This window comes from Lissotriton helveticus, chromosome 4_1, assembly GCF_964261635.1.
Source record: "Lissotriton helveticus chromosome 4_1, aLisHel1.1, whole genome shotgun sequence".
Classification (NCBI taxonomy): Eukaryota; Metazoa; Chordata; class Amphibia; order Caudata; family Salamandridae; genus Lissotriton; species Lissotriton helveticus.
The window spans coordinates 271,056,173-271,073,325 of record NC_136063.1 but is presented as its reverse complement, the minus strand read 5'-3'; the positions used below and the strand labels follow the sequence as shown (position 1 = coordinate 271,073,325).

At 46.0% G+C, this 17,153-nt stretch overlaps 1 protein-coding gene across 15 annotated transcripts in view; it reads right to left on the bottom strand.

Annotated features, from left to right (window-relative positions):
• CYRIB (CYFIP related Rac1 interactor B) overlaps positions 1-17,153 on the bottom strand; it is a 478,070-nt gene that overhangs the window by 278,146 nt on the left and 182,771 nt on the right. For 3 of the 15 annotated variants that reach the window (XM_078686765.1, XM_078686767.1, XM_078686759.1), the window contains exon 3: positions 8,916-9,000. The exons of the other annotated variants lie outside the window; for them this stretch is intronic. The gene's annotated coding sequence lies outside the window, so the exon portion shown is untranslated. The remainder of the gene's footprint in view (positions 1-8,915; positions 9,001-17,153) is intronic. 15 annotated transcript variants of the gene reach the window in all.

The window sequence follows — 17,153 nt, the reverse complement described above, 5'->3', positions numbered from 1 at the left end:
GCCTGGTTTTAGCAGACTTGGAAACTTGTTTTGTCTTGGTTATAATAGGGACTCCCGATTAGAGGATTCGTGTCCGGTTCCTCCAATTGGAACTCCAACGTATGAGCTCTATGTAAAACATGGCGTAGGTCCTATCACATATAATGAAGTGTGGATAAAATACACCCGTAAAGATGGTGTTTTAAAATGGCCCCAATATGGTAGTTTCGACTCAGAAATTCTAGATAACCTAGAGGTCAAACTGTTCAAAAAGAAAGCCCGACCGGCGATGTTTGACTCTTTCCGCTTATGGCGTAAAGAGGCCAAACAAAAGGCAATTAAACTAGAAAAGAAGAATAAGAGGGAAAGGGGTATTTCAGTAATACAAGCCGCGATAAAATTTAAAGACAACGAAGAGGATCGAATAAGTGAGCAGTTGCACAGGCAACGTAAAATGGCAATAGATAAATGCTATCCTGTTTTACCATCTCTTCAGCAAGAGACAGTAAAAGAGCGTGAGAAAGATCCATTAATGGCGCATTTGCTGAGTTCGCCACCACCCTATGCGCAAAATGCCACAGCACCTCCGCAACCTTTAGTTGCACCTCTGGTAGCTGTTATACCAGCTCCTCTACAGCACTCACCAGCTACTCTTCAGCTGGCTTCTATTTCTCTAGTGCAGCCTCCTCAAGGCTCACCAGTCACATCTACTTCTCCTACTGTTCCTTCTACAACTTCGCCTAGCGCACCTTCTATTTCTTCCGATACTAGTTCTGCGAACGCTTCTGTTTCTGCTTTGCGTGACTCTGTTCTGACACCAGTTATTCCTCCACTTTCACCTTCCGTCTGGCATAAAACGGCCAGCATTATTACTAACATTCCTTCACCACTTTTTCGGTCGCCTAAAACGACCCCTAATACGGGACTAAGACAGTTACGAAGCCAAATGCCTGATTATCGAGAGAGGGAATGCCTGAATAAGTTAGCACGGAATTGGGCTCTGGATACAGCCAGATATGATGTAGAGTCCGTCATGAACGTTTTCCGTCAATGGGATGAACCGACGCAAAGATATGTTTTTGAACAGAAACGATGGAGAAACTTGTTCGATTCTTATATTTTGGCTATTGGGGGGTGAAAACTTTTCTGCAGTAAGGAAACAGGCCATTCTCTTACATAACTTAGGAGTAGAAGGACGTAATATATGACAGTATGGATTTACTTACAATTGGAAATGGGGAAGGTGAACCTTGTGATGTGTACGAAATGTCGATGATTTTACAAATGTATTTTGGTCCTAGCATAAATATTGTCTTAGAACGACATACATTTTTCACTAGCACACAGGGCTCTACTGAACGTGTTAAAAGCTACGTGGCATCCCTTAAGACTTTAGACCGTACTTGTGAATTCAATGAGCTCTCCGATTCATTAGTCAGGGATCAATTAGTACTGTGTACAAATAGTTGTCGAGTCCAAGAGAAGCTCTTATCTAAAAATCCTACTCTTGATGAGGCTATTAAAATTGTGGAGGGCATGGAAAACGCTTCATCTTGAGTAAAAGAGATGAAAAAAGGCCACAAGGAGAAAAAGGAATTAGAGAGTGAAATTCATGTTGTTAATGAAGAACACAGTATTGAGCAGAGTGTGAGCAAAGTTTCTTCTAATGAAGAGTTTAAAAAAATAGACAAGGATGCTCTCACACGTAATTTGGTTAGACCAAATTCAAGTAGTGGAAGTGGCAAGGACAAGAGTGGAAAAGAATCACTTAAACCAAAATGTTTGAGATGTGGGAGTTTTACACATTTCTCCAATTATCCACAATGCTATGCTAAAGATGCTGTATGTATGAAGTGTGGCACTAAAGGACATTACGCTCGGGTTTGTAAGGCAACACGTGTTGTTGAGAAGAAAAGTTCTGATGCGGTACGAATTGTAATATCTAGTGTTAGTGATGCGAATGGTAAGATTGATGCTGACAAAATTTATATGCCAGAGTGTGATATTATGGTGAATGATTTTAAATTTGTAGTTTTAGCTGACTCGGGGTCTTCTTTCACCATGATAGGTAATAAACAATGGGATGAAGTGGTTGGTTTGGATAATACTAATTTGTTACCTACTGACATAAATCCGGTCAGCTATGCAGGAGCTAAAATTACTGTTCTTGGTTATGTGGAGGATTGCATCAGATTCAAGAACAGGCAGGCTGTTGGCAAAGTCTATGTGGCAGTGAGAGGGTATAACTGATTAGGCTGGAGGCATCAACCTGATTTGGGGCTCATGCTTAATCCATCTGCAAAGGATCCCAAAGATCAGGTCATGTTGGTAGATTGTGAAGGTAATGGTGGTACATTTGACAATCAGAACTGCATGTATTTTAAGAAATTTCCGGAAGTCTTTTCTGATGATTTAGGTTGTCTCAAGGGATTTGAGCATAAAATCATCCATAAGAACAAAGCCATACCCTGTGTACACAAAGTCAGGAAGGTTCCCAACATGATGATGGATCCTCTGAAATTAGAGTTGGAAAGGTTGTTGAAGCTGGATGTATGAGGAAATTGAGGCATCAGAATGGTTGGCCCCATTGTTTTGGCCCCAAAGGATGGTGGGGCCAAGGTTAGGATGTGTGTGGATTTGAGAGGATTGAATGAGTGGATTTGGGTTGACAGGCACCATTACCCAACATTTCGGAGTTGCTTAGTACTTTGAAGGGTGCGCGTATATTCAGTGTTTTGGACTTATCGTCCGCATATCATCAGGTTGTTTTACATAAGGAGTCAAGGCATCTCACTTCATTTGTGACACCTTTGGAAGCATATCGTTTCAAGAGGATGCCTTTCGGGTTAGCGTCGGCAGCGGCATGCTTCCAGAGGGTCATGAAGAAAGTGTTGGAGCGAATTAATAACATCATGTTTTTCCAAATTGACATCTTGATATATGGGAAGGGAGAGATTGAACATAGTAAAGTTTTGGTTGACGTTTTGGAGAGATTGAAGGAAAAGGGATTGACGGTAAAAAAGGAAAAGTGTCGAATTGGTGTGGAAACTTACTTACCTGGGTCATGTAATTTCTGGCGAAGGAATTCAGCCAAAGTTGGAATTTGCAGAATGTGCAGTGAAAGCCCCTGTGCCATGTGATAAAGACCAAGTGAGGTCATTTCTGGGACTTGCTGAGTTCTATGCTAAGTTTGTTCAAGGTTTTGCCTGTGTAACAGAACCTATTAGGATGTTACTCAAAAAAGGAACACATTTTGTGTGGTCAGAGGATTGCCAAGAGGCTTTTGAGAAGATCAAAAAAGAAATTGGGAAGATACCTACCCTTGGACATTTTGATGTGAACAAAAAAACCATACTGACCACTGATACTAGCCTCAGAGATTTAGGTGCGGTACTTTCACAAGTAATTGATGGTGAACAAAGAACAGTCGCATTCGCTTCTAGGGCACTTAGGCAAGCTGAAGCAAATTATTCCTGTATTGAAAGAGAGGCACTTAGTGTTTTTTGGGCAGTTCAACATTTTAAGTTCTACTTATGGGGAATCCCATTTCTTGTCAGAACCGACCATCGACCTTTGGTTCAGATTTTTTCATGCAGACATAGTGAAGATCTGACTCCACGAATTAAGCGGTGGAGTGAGGGTCTACAAGAATATAATTTCCAAGTACAATACATACCTGGGTCCAATAACAAGTCTGCCGACTGTTTGTCTCGGTTACCTGTTGAAGAAGCTTTATGTAATGACAAGGAGGAGAGTGTATTTTGGGTTGCTTTATCACAGGATGAATGGGTGGATGGTGTGAACAAAGACAGGATTTTAACGGAGCTTAAAACCTGGATAAGTCAAGGGTGGCCGGACTACAAAACTTTAGACCAAGAAATGAAAACATACTGGTCTATTAAAGAGGAGATCTCTTTTGTTGAGGGAAATATTTTGAGAGGTACGAGGGTGATTCCTCCAGTTGAGTTTAGGAACAAGATTATCAACACTGCACATGATGGTCATCTTGGTAGAAGCCTCACGAAAGCAAGAGTAAGGGAAAGGCATTGGTGGCCTACAATGGATCGCATGATTGAGAATGTGGTCAAAGATTGTATCACGTGCAACTAATGACAAGTCGTATGCTACTAGTCGTCCACCTTTGTCACCTGTTTATGTCCCAGAGGTAGTGTGGACAAAGTTAGGATTAGACATAATGGGACCATTTGAATTGTTACCAACTAGTGAGCGCTATGTCATCTTATTGGTTGATTACACATCTAAATGGGTGGTGACAAAGTGTACATCTTCTGTAAATGCTAAATCTGTTATCGAGTTTAAGCGTGTATTTGCTTTCGAAGGATTACCCAAATTTTTGATAACAGATAATGGTGTACAATTCGTTTCTAGTGAAATGTACGAGTTTCTTAAAAATTGCTATGTGATTCATCAAAAAACTGCATTATATTCACCTCAGGCTAATGGATTAGCAGAGAGACTGAACCGACTTGTAAAAAGTTGTGTTCAGCGTGCTTTAGATTCTTAAACTTCTCTCAAGGAAATTTTGAGAGATACCTTGTGGGTACACCGCACCACACCTAATGCTGTTATTTTGATATCGCCTTGTGAAGCTTTGAGAGGCAGGAAAGCAATTTCTAAATTAAACCCATTTTGGATGCCTGTTATTAATGGTGAGACTATTTCTGCAGAAACCAAAAGAAATAGGATATTGAATTATCAGTACAAATAAAAAGCACAATATGATTCGAAAATGCATGTGAAGGGAAGGAAGTGGAATGTTGGAGACAGAGTGTTGATAAAGAATCCTAGACACACGTTTAAGTGCAAAAGTACTTTTATTGGTCCTTTCACCATTGTTTCCATAAAGAAAAATGTGGTGAAAGTCAGCAATGGTACCATATGGAGTATGTCTAGGTTAGTCAAATGTCTCAAAACTCATCCAAGTTTTTCTGACAAGAAGTTGAGTAGTGACCATATTGTTGGAACCTCAGGAACATGTACAACGTCGTCAGGCTTAAATTCAGGTAATTTCACCAGCAGACAGCGCCATGTTCCAATTAAATTTAAAGATTATGTCATGACTTGAATTATAGACTAGACAGTCATTGCTCTTAATTTATTGTGCTAAATTCAAGTCAAGTTTTTCTTGTTTTCTGTCTTTTGTTATTATTACAGTTTTATATTTTATGGTGTTTGTGTAATTCGGTGAGGGGGGATGTGTTACAATCTTATGTTGAGTAGGTGTTTAAGGAACCTTGTGATGTCATGGAATGTGAGCCCTTCACGGGGCCAGTTGAGAGAAGGAGTTGAAGCTGACTGGACGTTGATACTGTACCAACAGACTCGCATTAAAGATACTTCTTTTACCAACCTCTGAAGCATCTTTCTTAATTTAACAGTAGCCCCTGTTGCCAATATTGGTCTGCTGGGGAATGTTTCTTCACAGAAACATGGTCCCATAATGCTTTACCTAAAATTCTAAAATGATCCACTCCACAAACCTTTAAAGAGGGGACTTTACACCACCACCGAAAGCATGGTTTCTTCTACTATAGAATTCATCTAAGTCACTCAAAGTCTATTTAAAAATCACATTGGGAGCAATGGGGTTAGTGGACATTTGGAGGCATACCCACCTTACGGCTAGTCAATACACATATCATTCCACTGTACATAATAGTCTATCCAGACTGGACTACTTCCTTACACTAGACGCTCACCTGAGTAAGGTAGAGGAGATAGAAATCAAGCCCCGAGGGATTTCGGACCAATCCCCGGTAGTGATGACTTACTCATACAACCGTCTGGCGCGTAAGAGACTGTATCCCATTTACCCCGGTTACCTTCGTGTACCAAGTATAAAAAAAGAACTTCATAAAGTTACGAAATACTACTTTGCAGAAAACACCACATCGGTGGAGTCCCAAGCGACAGTACAAAACTGTCATTCGTGGACAGGCAATAGCTTTGATCACAGGGCATAAACGGGCGAAACAGAAGGAATTGGGGGATTTGGAACTAGCATTACAAGCTGACACCGAATATTCAACTGACCCCACATCAGATAAGGCACACACACTACTCCTCAGGCAGCAGCAACATAAAGAATATTTGCAAGAGAGGACAGCGGCTAACCTGCTAGCTACCAAGCATAAAATATATGATATAGGTGATAAAGCAGGTAAAATGCTGGCCTGGCTGGATAAACGGGAGGGTACTGCAGAGGAATAGGCCACATACGTCAATGGGGGGGGACAAATTACTACAGACCCGGAGTCAATTGTGAATGCGCTAGCAGATCATTTACGCGTGGTATATACACCAACCTCAGTTGTGACGGAGGCAGGGGTTGAAGAATTCCTACGAATGGTTGACATGCCAACACTAACGCAAGAAGCCTCCTTGGAACTAGAAGCAGCATTAACGATCGAGGAATTGCAGTTAGCAATTAGGTCACTATAGTCCGGTAAACACTGGGACCAAATGGGATTCCAGTGGAATGGTATAAGCAAGTAACGGAATCAGTGAGCCCGCACCTATTAGCAATGTATAACGAAGGTTTAGAGCGGGGAGAGCTGCCAAGGGATCAACGGATAGCCACGTTAGTGGCAATCCCAAAACCGGGCAAGGACCAGTCTGACTGCAACTCTTATCGTCCGATCTCTCTACTAAACGCGGAGGCTAAGATCCTAGCTAAACTGTTGGCAAATAGACTGTTGACCCATCTGCCATACTTAATACACCCTGATCAATCGGGCTTTATGCCGAACAGAAACATGGCCCTTAATCTCAGACGCCTACATGGCGCATTGGCAAAAGCTCCCTCTTTGACAGAATCGGCGGTGGTCTTATCCCTCGATGCCAAAATGGCATTTGATATGGCTGAATGGAAATATCTCTTTGGGGTTCTCCCGCATCTAGGATTTGGCCCTAAATTTTGTGCGTGGGTACGACTCCTAAATACGAGACCTCTAGCCCGAGTGACGGCCAATGGGCACCCGTCAGGTGAAATACCGTTAGCAAGAGGGACACGTTAGGGCTGCCAAGTGTCACCACTTCTATTAGCGCTCGTCCTGGAGCCGCTGGCGACACTAGTTCGGAAAGCACCGTTACTAAAAGGTATTCGATGGAAGGAAGGGTGGGAAGATCGAATATCACTATATGCCGATGACATATTGGTATATCTCACAGACCCAAACCAATAGATACCAGAGCTCCTTCACATCTGTGAAGACTTCAGGACAATAGCAGGATACACAATAAACTGGTCCAAATCGATACTCTATATGGTGATGGGCCCTGCGCCGCAACTCCCGGCAAGTTGCCCGTTGGTGGTGGTAGAAGACTCCTTTAAATACTTAGGAATACATGTCACACAAGATGAAGCAGAATTCCAAGCCAGGAATCTGGTGCCCCCCTTAGAGCGACTAAGGAGAGATGTAAAACATTGGGCATCCTTGCCCCTTACACTCCTCGGTAAAGCAGCATTGTTTAAAATGATGGCCCTGCCCCTGTTTCTCTATGCCCTGGATAATACGCCTTTTGCGGTCCCGCCCATATACTTTAAGCAAATAGCAGCACAGGTATCAGTGTTCCTCTGGGGTCACCGGCCCGCGCGCATAGCACAAACAAAGCTACACAGAAGCTGGTATGACGGCGGGATAGCACTCCCGAACGTACAGATATATTATTGGGCGACTCACCTCAAAGTCATTAACCAATGGATCCATGTATCCCAGGATGACCCAGCATATAGGGTAGACTGGGCACAATTGGGAGATCAAAATATGTTAGCTGTCTTCTATAACAAGGGACTAACATCAAAACTACAGGGCCCTACACGACATACTGCTACAATATGGCACGCAGCACAACCCCGGATGGGTTGGGGAGGGGTTATAACCAAGCTTACTCCGCTGTGGGACACAAAGAAACTGGGCCAACTAAGGACAAGCAAAGGATTCACACAGTGGGACAACATCGGCATCTCCACGGTAGGGGATCTATGGGACAAGGGAACGGTAATACCATTTACCCAACTTCAACATCAATATGAACTGGGCCCAACTGAGACCTATAGGTACATACAGATAAGGCACGCACTGATGGCAGTGATTCCACCAGACACGGACGTCCCGGAGGCTGCCCCGCTAGAAGACCGGATACTTACTGATCACATGCAAAAAAGCGCCACTTCTCTCACGTATAAGAAATTGATCAATAATCTACCAGATCCGACAGTCACATTACGTAGCAGGTGGGTGGCAGATTTAGATGACATGGAGGACTCGGACTGGCAAGATGCCCTGGCATCGCCCAAAGAGGTAGGGATCCCCGCACGACTAAGTCTTATACAACTCAAGATTTTACACTGAATATATTACACCAGGCTTACCATGCACAAACTGCAGAGAGCGCAGCACCCATATTGTCTTCGGGGTTGCGGGGAGGAAGAATCGTTTATGTATACTATATGGGAATGTGCAGCTTTAGCAGAATATTGGCGACAAATAATGCGAACAATCTCACAGGTGATGACAGGATCCCTTATGCCGGAGCCACGCAGGTGCCTACTGAACATATGGGAACCTAATGATTTAACGCATTACAGCCAGTTGTGGGTCACATTGGGACTAATGGTGGCAAAACGTAACATTGCGCAAAAATGGGGCGCAGCGTAACTACCTTCGTTAACTATGTGGTGTCAGGATATGGATCTAACAATGATCACGGAAAGGACAGTATATCTCAATTGGGGATGTCCCCGCAAATGGACAAAAACCTGGACAGCATGGAATACTTACCGAGGGAACATTTGCGACCCATCGCCAGAATCAGAAAGTGATAGCTCAGGGGATGAGTAGGGAGTGAGTGGGGGATATGGGAGGGATTGGGACTGAACGGTTGAAGAGAGTACTGAATTTAGTACAACTTACCTTTGCCTTTCTGAGTGAAAGATGTATGGACCTATGTGACCTAGCTGTATCCTGTGGATTTCTGTATGCTGTCAGCAATACCGCTCTGTTGATAAGAATAAAAACATTTTTTTTTTAAAAATCACATTGGGGGCTACTCCTCTGCCAACGCACATTGCATGGCCCTGAGCGATCTTTTAGTGACCTTGCCAAAACTGAAACTATGTTTTTGCTATTGTCTATCATGCCACAAATTTAATAATTTCAGTGACCTTCACTACATAATTTATTTTTCGACCTGCCTCAAACAGTAATCTTGCCCTTTAATTTGAATGCTGCATGCGACTGTCTTCTTTGATCACATTACCATACTTTACACATACGTACATTCCTGAACAACTGCAGGGTCCATTCCCACATGGTACTTCACTAGACCAAGACCATGTCCCTCACACTTATCAGCAAACTACACTACTGCAACTGCACCCTCCGTCTGTTCAACTCTGACTAGACTTTACATCCATACTCTACTCTGTCTCACAAGCACAACCTCCTCATATGCCTTCTGGGTTATGTCACAATGGTATATATCTCGTAGCCGAAAACAGATCTTCACACATTTCTCACACTAGTTTAAGGCCATCCACAGCCCAATCCCACACCTTCTGTATATGTCCATCTTGTCCCACCTGATTTCTAATAGTCCATCTTGCTCACTGGATCCCAAAATAGCTTCCTGCAATTCTTAGGACAGTATAAATACCATCACTCTCTGCAGCAAAAGCATTTTAGCCAACGGCTAAACTGTGCCGGTGGATGGAGATAGTTGGCTATAATGCTGATTTGGGGGGATTGGGACTGTTTCTCATCATCAGACCTTACCCCTGATCAAGCGAGAACATCTGAAAATGGAGAAAGGAGGAAGACAAATATAGGAAAACACTGAGAAAGCATGGATGAAAGAAGAACTTTCAAAAGTGAGTTAGAGAAACAGGAAGTGGAGGGTGCTGGGAGAAACAGATTTGAAGTGGGATCAAGACTAGAGAGCCTTCTTGATTCGGCAACCTCTGAATTCGGCAGCGCAAGAGGTGGATTCTAAAGACAGCCATTTGCAATGCAATAGGTCTTGCATTTACGCGAGTTTGAGCTATTGACATTGCAAGTAACAAAGCCTTTATTTTTGTTTTCGTGTTTAAAACATAAATAAAAGGCATTGTCATTTACAATGGCAATAGCTTAAACTTGCGTAAATACGAGACCTATTGCATTGCACATGCTTGTTATTGAACAGCGCCCCGGGGCTTACTCCCATCGGCCCACTATTTACCAGCACACACTGCTATTTGGCATTTTGCAACTTGTGTCATTCATACATTCATTTACTATATTTTTGTACTAAATTCTGCGTGAACGATTTGTAGTTAAACATTGCTTCAAAACCAATGGAAGTCCTTTTAAATGATGGTTTCCTAACGGCTGTACTACTGAATAACTCTGCAACTGGCCATTACCTTCCCACAACACGAGCTAAATGTTCATATGTAATGCTTAGGTGTTTGATAGGAGCTAGTTATTCCTGTTACAGCTCTAAATTTATGATTGTTAGATACACCATGGCACTTAGTGTAAACATGGAAGGAGGAGTGCTCTCTTGAAGTCGATCTGAAATTTTTTATAGGAGTGCCACACTGCCCATTGTGCAAACTGCAATGAATAAATGAAAACTAGGGCTGGCAGCAGTGGTCCGGTGCGGCAGTGCGGCCTCTGGCATGCCCAGCTGGCAGGCTGCCCTGCGGAGGGTGATGATTGTGACTCACTCCATGGGTGGGGCCGCCCCTCGGAAGGAGACTGGCTTTCTCTTCCATCTGTGAGTAAAACAAACAAACTGTTCGTGCTCTATCTCTCCGGATTGTTTGCATTATCGAATCCTTTAATATCGGCCCGTTTCTCTCTCTGTTCTAAGGGTCTCGTGGCCCTTCCCGTTCTTTCACTCCAAGTGCCTCAGTCAGCTTGTGTTAATGGTAAACCTCAAATCCTAGCACTTTGCTGGAGGATTGATGCAAGTCTTCGGCAATTAACATAATTACAAGCCTGATTATAGTCTAATTACATTATGATTATTTGGCATTTCACAGTACAATATAGGGAAAATTAAAGAGGAGTAGCTCCGTGGCCTGAGTGTCGTGTTTTCTGCAAGCTCACTAAAAATGCGTGCGTTTCTGAGCACGGGGTTGCATCAGGAAGGCGACGCTGGCTGGGGGTCGCTTTATGTCAGTTTTGGCCAGATTTCATTTAAAACGTAGGCAAAAAAACGGCTTTATGTCTGCCTTCGAATGAAACCCCATTAGGCACACACAGGAATCATAACCAGAAAGGTGCATCAATAACTACAGCACACAGAAACAGTTGCAGTAGCAATAGCGGCAGCAGGTGAGGAGTGCGCACATTACTACATGCACAGCACAGGCGCTGCACAAGAATTGACACCCAAAGCTTCCCCTACACAAAAGGAAACAAAGATGTCCACATGGGCCGTCCTCAAAGTAGACAAGGAGGTAACCAAGAAGCCAGATTTCCAATCACGCACCATTGTTTACCATAAACGATGACGCAAGCCAATGGGAAACAGGGGCAGGGCTTCAAGTCCCTTTTAAATCTGTATGGATTGCAAAAAGCCCTGGCATGGCGAGAGCAGCGCATGCGTGCTGCTAAAGCCAGGTAAGACCTAAAAAAGCAGCTGGCCTGGGCAAATTACCACAGTGAGGCCAAAGTTGCACACCTTGCTAAGTATTCAAAAGCGCCTTAAAAGCCACAACAGCTGTCAGAAAGTCAAATACCAAAGTTAAACAATACCCTACTGAACGATCGAGAGTTCTCTAGCCATGAATCGTTTAGCCACCTCCACTTAGGCTTCAGAGATCCAATGCAGGTTCTGTTAACGTTTTCTGTAAACTGCATTAGCATATATACTGTAAGATTCTTAAGAACAGGTTTACGTTACTGGCATTTGCAACAAATGGTCTAATATACGGAACACTCATCCTTTATAAACACTTGGTGGCAAAATGCTTAAGAATCTACACAAAAGTTCGGGCGTGGTTCAGAAGCTGTTAATGACGGATTTTTTTTTAGGAGAGCTCCACTGCATCGCACCAGTAATTTCCTTCAAGCCACTGCTCCCCTTGGTGCATGAATTAGGGGCGCACATGAGGCACCTGCCCAGAGAACTACCGCCGCAGCACAACACTTGTGAAAGGAGTGATTGGAGGGGAGCCGGCCAGCGCACGTGGGGGAGGGCCAATGGGCTGTAATGCTTGAGGGCCATATCCGGAGATAGTCTGCCTCGCTGGGATGAGGCAAGTTCGCCGCCTGGCTGGAGGGCCCATTTGACTGTACTAGACGGTGCTACCCCCCTGCACCGAGACATGCTGAGAGCTTGCGGCTGGCACATGAGCATGCAGCCTAGCAGGCCGCACACGTAGAGGACAGTGTCTTGGGCCAGTTTACCTCAACAGAGACTGGGGAGGTGACATTGACACCAGCGTGGGGGTGCCCATTGGCCTACGTTTGGCAGCTCTGCTTCTCTTGAGGTTGAGGAGCACTGGGGGCTCACTGCAGCGGCCAGACCACCCCTGACGGAGCATAACCATGTGGGACCTGGGCATAAGGAGTTAAGGGCGTGGAGGGCTGGGACAGAGGAGATGATGTCACGCCCGGCTAGAAGGCTCATATGCCTGAGTTGAGCGACCTCTGCAGTAGAGGAAAGCCGGCGTCTTACCACTGGGGCAGGACAGCGCTGTAGGAACCATAATAATATTAATAATATTAATAATAATACTCTGATTTGTATAGCGTGGCTAATCACCAATGAGGTTCTCTAGCCTCGGTCCATGGGCACAGGGAGAAGTGATTTACGAAGGATGTTCAACAAGCAGAGACTCAAACTTGGATCTCCAGCTCCGAAGTCGGCAGTTTTGGCAATTACGCCACACCCTCACCCATGCATGAAATTGAGTGCCGCGAGTTGGCCCTGGGGTGGACAGAAGGTGATGAGGCCAAGTGGGTGCAGCGGTAGCCCTATTCCTGACTTGACACTCTGGGGCAGAGGAGAGTTTGGAAAACTTGGGGGCCGACGAGAGCCGAAGCGGGCCCACACGCCCCGGTCATGGTGAGGGGGGAAAATGCATCGGCTGAGCCGCAGCAGGGCCTTGGTCGAGTGGTGCAGGGACTACCACAAGGTGAGATCTCCATATTACTGGCCAGCCAAAGGTCCTCCTGCATCCCTGCTCTACCTTCTCTGCTGCGACCCGTGGGCTTGCGCCCCTGGCCTGGGGCAAACGCTAAGGCAGGGGCGTGCACTGGGAGGGCCCCCCCCACCATTCACCCTCACTGGAGCGGTCGTGTCTGTGCTGTCCCCGTGGTGCTGGCCACACTCTGCAGCACAGTCGAGCTGAGTGGCGAACTAGCCTCAGATTCACGGCTACAAATCCAGAGTGCAGCCCCCTCAGACCAGGCCAGATGCCAGGAGAGAGGGACCAACAGTCCTACGCAGAAGGGGACATGTGGCCACGCCGGAATAAGCACTGTGCTGTTCATGAAGATTTCTGCAAAGGTGGGGAGCCCCGCATAGATGAAGTGGGCTTTTCAGAAAGCGGGATATCCAGCTCCTCCAGGAGGCTCCCCAGGAGATCTAGTTTGTGCAGTCATCACTCGGGCGGCACTTTATGTGCGCTGCTGCCTGTGGCCCTCGGCTATCTGGCTCCGCCCCCTCCTCTCCAGTATCTCTGAACACATCATCGAGAGACAAACAGTCTGGCTCCATATCACAACAGAAAATCGTCACATTTACCAAACAAGCAACCCAGACGGATGACTCCAGTGAGACTGGGGGCAGCACACAACTTGCAGAGGATTTACAGACTTCCCCAAAACCAGCCACAGGATGCTTATTTTCCAGCCCAGGGAAGGCCGGGCCTGGCAGGTCAGGCTTGACGGTTCCCATGGGGAGCAGGATCAAGACTTATTTGCATGAACTTCAATGGCATGGGGAGCAATAAAACGATGGCTGTAAGCCCAGATCTGTGACTGCAGGTGAGTTTAACAATGTTCAGTATTCAGACCATCATCTTTTTGTGTTGGTTTACAGTTACAGACTTTATCCATTCTGCAGGTGATCCAGGATCTCAAGAACACAATGAAGGGCAAAATAGGTGAACTGAAAGTAGACCTGGCCCTGATACGGCAGGGTCTGAGGAATACAGTGCACAGGCTCTTGGAGGTCAAGGGCAGAGTATCTGAAACTGAACATATGTTCAAATGGCACAAGGTCCGCCTTGGGACCCTACAAAGTCTTTTGGAACATCTGGAGGCCCAGATGGAGGACGCCACGGGTAGATTGCAGTGCAATAATCTGCGCATTGTGGGCATCCCCGAGGGCGCAAAAGGGACTGCATCCACCGCATTCATCTTGGACTGGTTGAAAAGTTGGGTGCCTACATTGGAGGTTTTTGCCTGCGTTATTGTTAAACAAGCACACCAAGCATTTTCTGCTAGGCCCCAGGCGGACTCCCCACCCCTCCTCTATGGTGCCAATGCTCTTAACTATGCAGACAGGGATGGCATCATTTGAGCTGCATGCAAGGCCAGCTCATTGACGTTCCCATCCTCCCCGTTGATGATATTCCCAGATTACAGTATGAAGGTTCAACAGGCGATCCTTCTAGGAGGCAAAGCAAAATCTCAGGGCCATGGGCATCCATTACAGGTTCCTTTTTGCGGCCCGCCTGAAAGTTTCCTTCGAGCGCAGAACTTTCTTTTTCAACACGCGGCAGTCGACTTGAGACTGGGATGAGGAGCGTCCCAAACTATGCAGTAGAGGAGCGTCCCAAACTATGCAGTGGAGGTTCCTTCTTGTATGGGGTGGAAGAGGAGCCAGGAGGGGTGGAGGAGATGGGGGCCGTCCAGGTGAGTGGCGCACAGCTCTGAGGCGAAGACCGTGCCACCAAGATTGCAGGGCTCGATCCATGAGGGGGGAGAGTCACAGGCAGGGGCCTGACACAACAGATGCCATCCACTGAACTACAGCCGGCCTCGCACAACACTGTGATGGCCTTGAATGATTGGTCAACTAAGCCTTCCGCCAGTTTTTCTTTTGTGGGTTTGAGTCGGTTAGGGATGAGGGACAGGTACCCTTGGGACAGTTGAGGTAGCGGACCGGGTGCTTGCAAAAGAGGGGAAATACACATCTCGGGTTAGCCCCGTCGACTACTGTCCCTAGTTGCACCATGACATGTACTTATAGTTTGCACAGTATGAGGTAGAGTTGTGAGAAGAGGGTAAGCAAATTTTGTTCTATCAGTGGTACACCTTGAAGCACTCACACAACCGGCACACTAGAGATTCACTTCACCAAGCAAATTATTGCGGACCCAACCACATGTCTGATGCAAAATGGTACATCTTTTCGGGAAGGCGAAGTGTCCTCTCTTGGAATGTTAATGGCATGTTAGATAAGACCAAGTGAGGGGCAGTGCTAAAGCAGCTCACAAATCCAACCCCACTATCCTTACGATTCAAAAAACAGCTCTTATGGCTAAATGCCCCTTTCTAGCCCGCAAGGGATACTCACAGGTATAGCACTCAGGGTTCACAAGGCATAGCTATTCTGGTCTGCAGACATATCCACCTGGCAGTGTCCAGGTTACGGTATTATGCTCTAAGCAGGTACGTAGCAGTGATTGGCACTTTGCAGGGTTCCCCGATTTCTCTTGTTTGCATATACGCTTCTCCACCTCTCACCGCTGAGTTTTGGGGAAAACTGACCAATCTCCTCATGGAGATGCCAGATGCACAATGGATTCTACCTTAATGAGGTGAACAACTCTGGAATTAACCGATCTTCTGTATTCGCTGCAGTCACACCCATCCCAACAATACTCTCTACCTTTTTACACAACATTTATCTTGCGGCTGTGTGGAGAGCACACCACCCAAAAGAACTCTGGTACACTTTCTACTCCGGCGCCCTTAGATCCTTCTCCCAATTAGACTATTTTCATCTACCCCACAGATGGCCATTAAGTACTTGATGTCAGACTGCTGGCACAGGGCCTGTTAGACCACTCACCGGTGATGCTGGACTTAGCCTGGGGACCCACCCGGTCTGCCACGGGGTGGCAATGGAACCGCTGGAGCCTCCAAGGTGAGGAGTTTCGAGTGGCTTATCAATGAGCCAACAATTTCTAAAAGAATCGCAGGTTGGCTGGTTTCCCGGTGTTCTTTGAAAGGCCCTTAAGGCCACCCTTTGCGATGACATCATTCGCTTAAAAAAAGGGTCAGCAAGATGGGGCCCAGCAGAAGGAGGAGGACCATGAATCGCGGGTCTATGACATTGAGCAGCATTATGTTGCAGTGGCAGAAGAATCCATCCTGTGTGTCTCCCTATATACACAATCCTTGCTTTAACAGGAGTTCATGCAGAAGGCTCGTGATGTGTGGCTGGATAACCGAAGATGCGCCTACCAATGGGGAGGCAAAGCAAGCAAAACGCTGCATTGGTTGTGCATCCACTGCGCTGTTGGAACCCTCGTTGCGTACCTTGAGACCGGTGGGGACTCCCAGGAAACAGGCAGTGAGGACAAAGCGAATACATTCGTAGGATACTACAGTAGACTCCATGGTCCCGACCCAGCCGGCACCTGGGCGAATCTGAACCAGTTTGTGGCAGACCTGCCAGAGCTGCGCCTGCAAATCCCTGGAGGCAGGATCACTTGCGAGGAGTGGAGAGCAGCCCTTCCAAAACTTCAAGCGGGCAAGGCGCCGGGGCCCAATGGTTCCCTGTGGAGTTTTGTCACCTTTTTTGGTTCCAGATTGACCCACTGCTACTACAAACTTTCAGTGAATCTCTAACCAAGGGCGAGTTACCCAAGAACCCCAGAGCGGCGGAGATAGTAGTGACCCCGAAGCCAGGCCTCAGCAGCACCGGATGCAAGGAATACAGGCCGTTCTCCCTGTAGAACTAAGAGGTCAAAATATGGGCCAAGATGTTAGGCAACCGACTTATGAGAGTGATTGATTTCATTCACCCTGATCAATCAGGATTTATAACTTATTGGGCCAGCCAACACAATAGACACATCCATAACGCCATCGACCTGAGTAGTAGATTGACCAGTCACCAAGTCCTGCTGCTGGTAGACTTCAAAAAAGCATTTGACTGGAATTATCGGTTTGGACCAAAATTCTTCAGCTCCGTAAGAA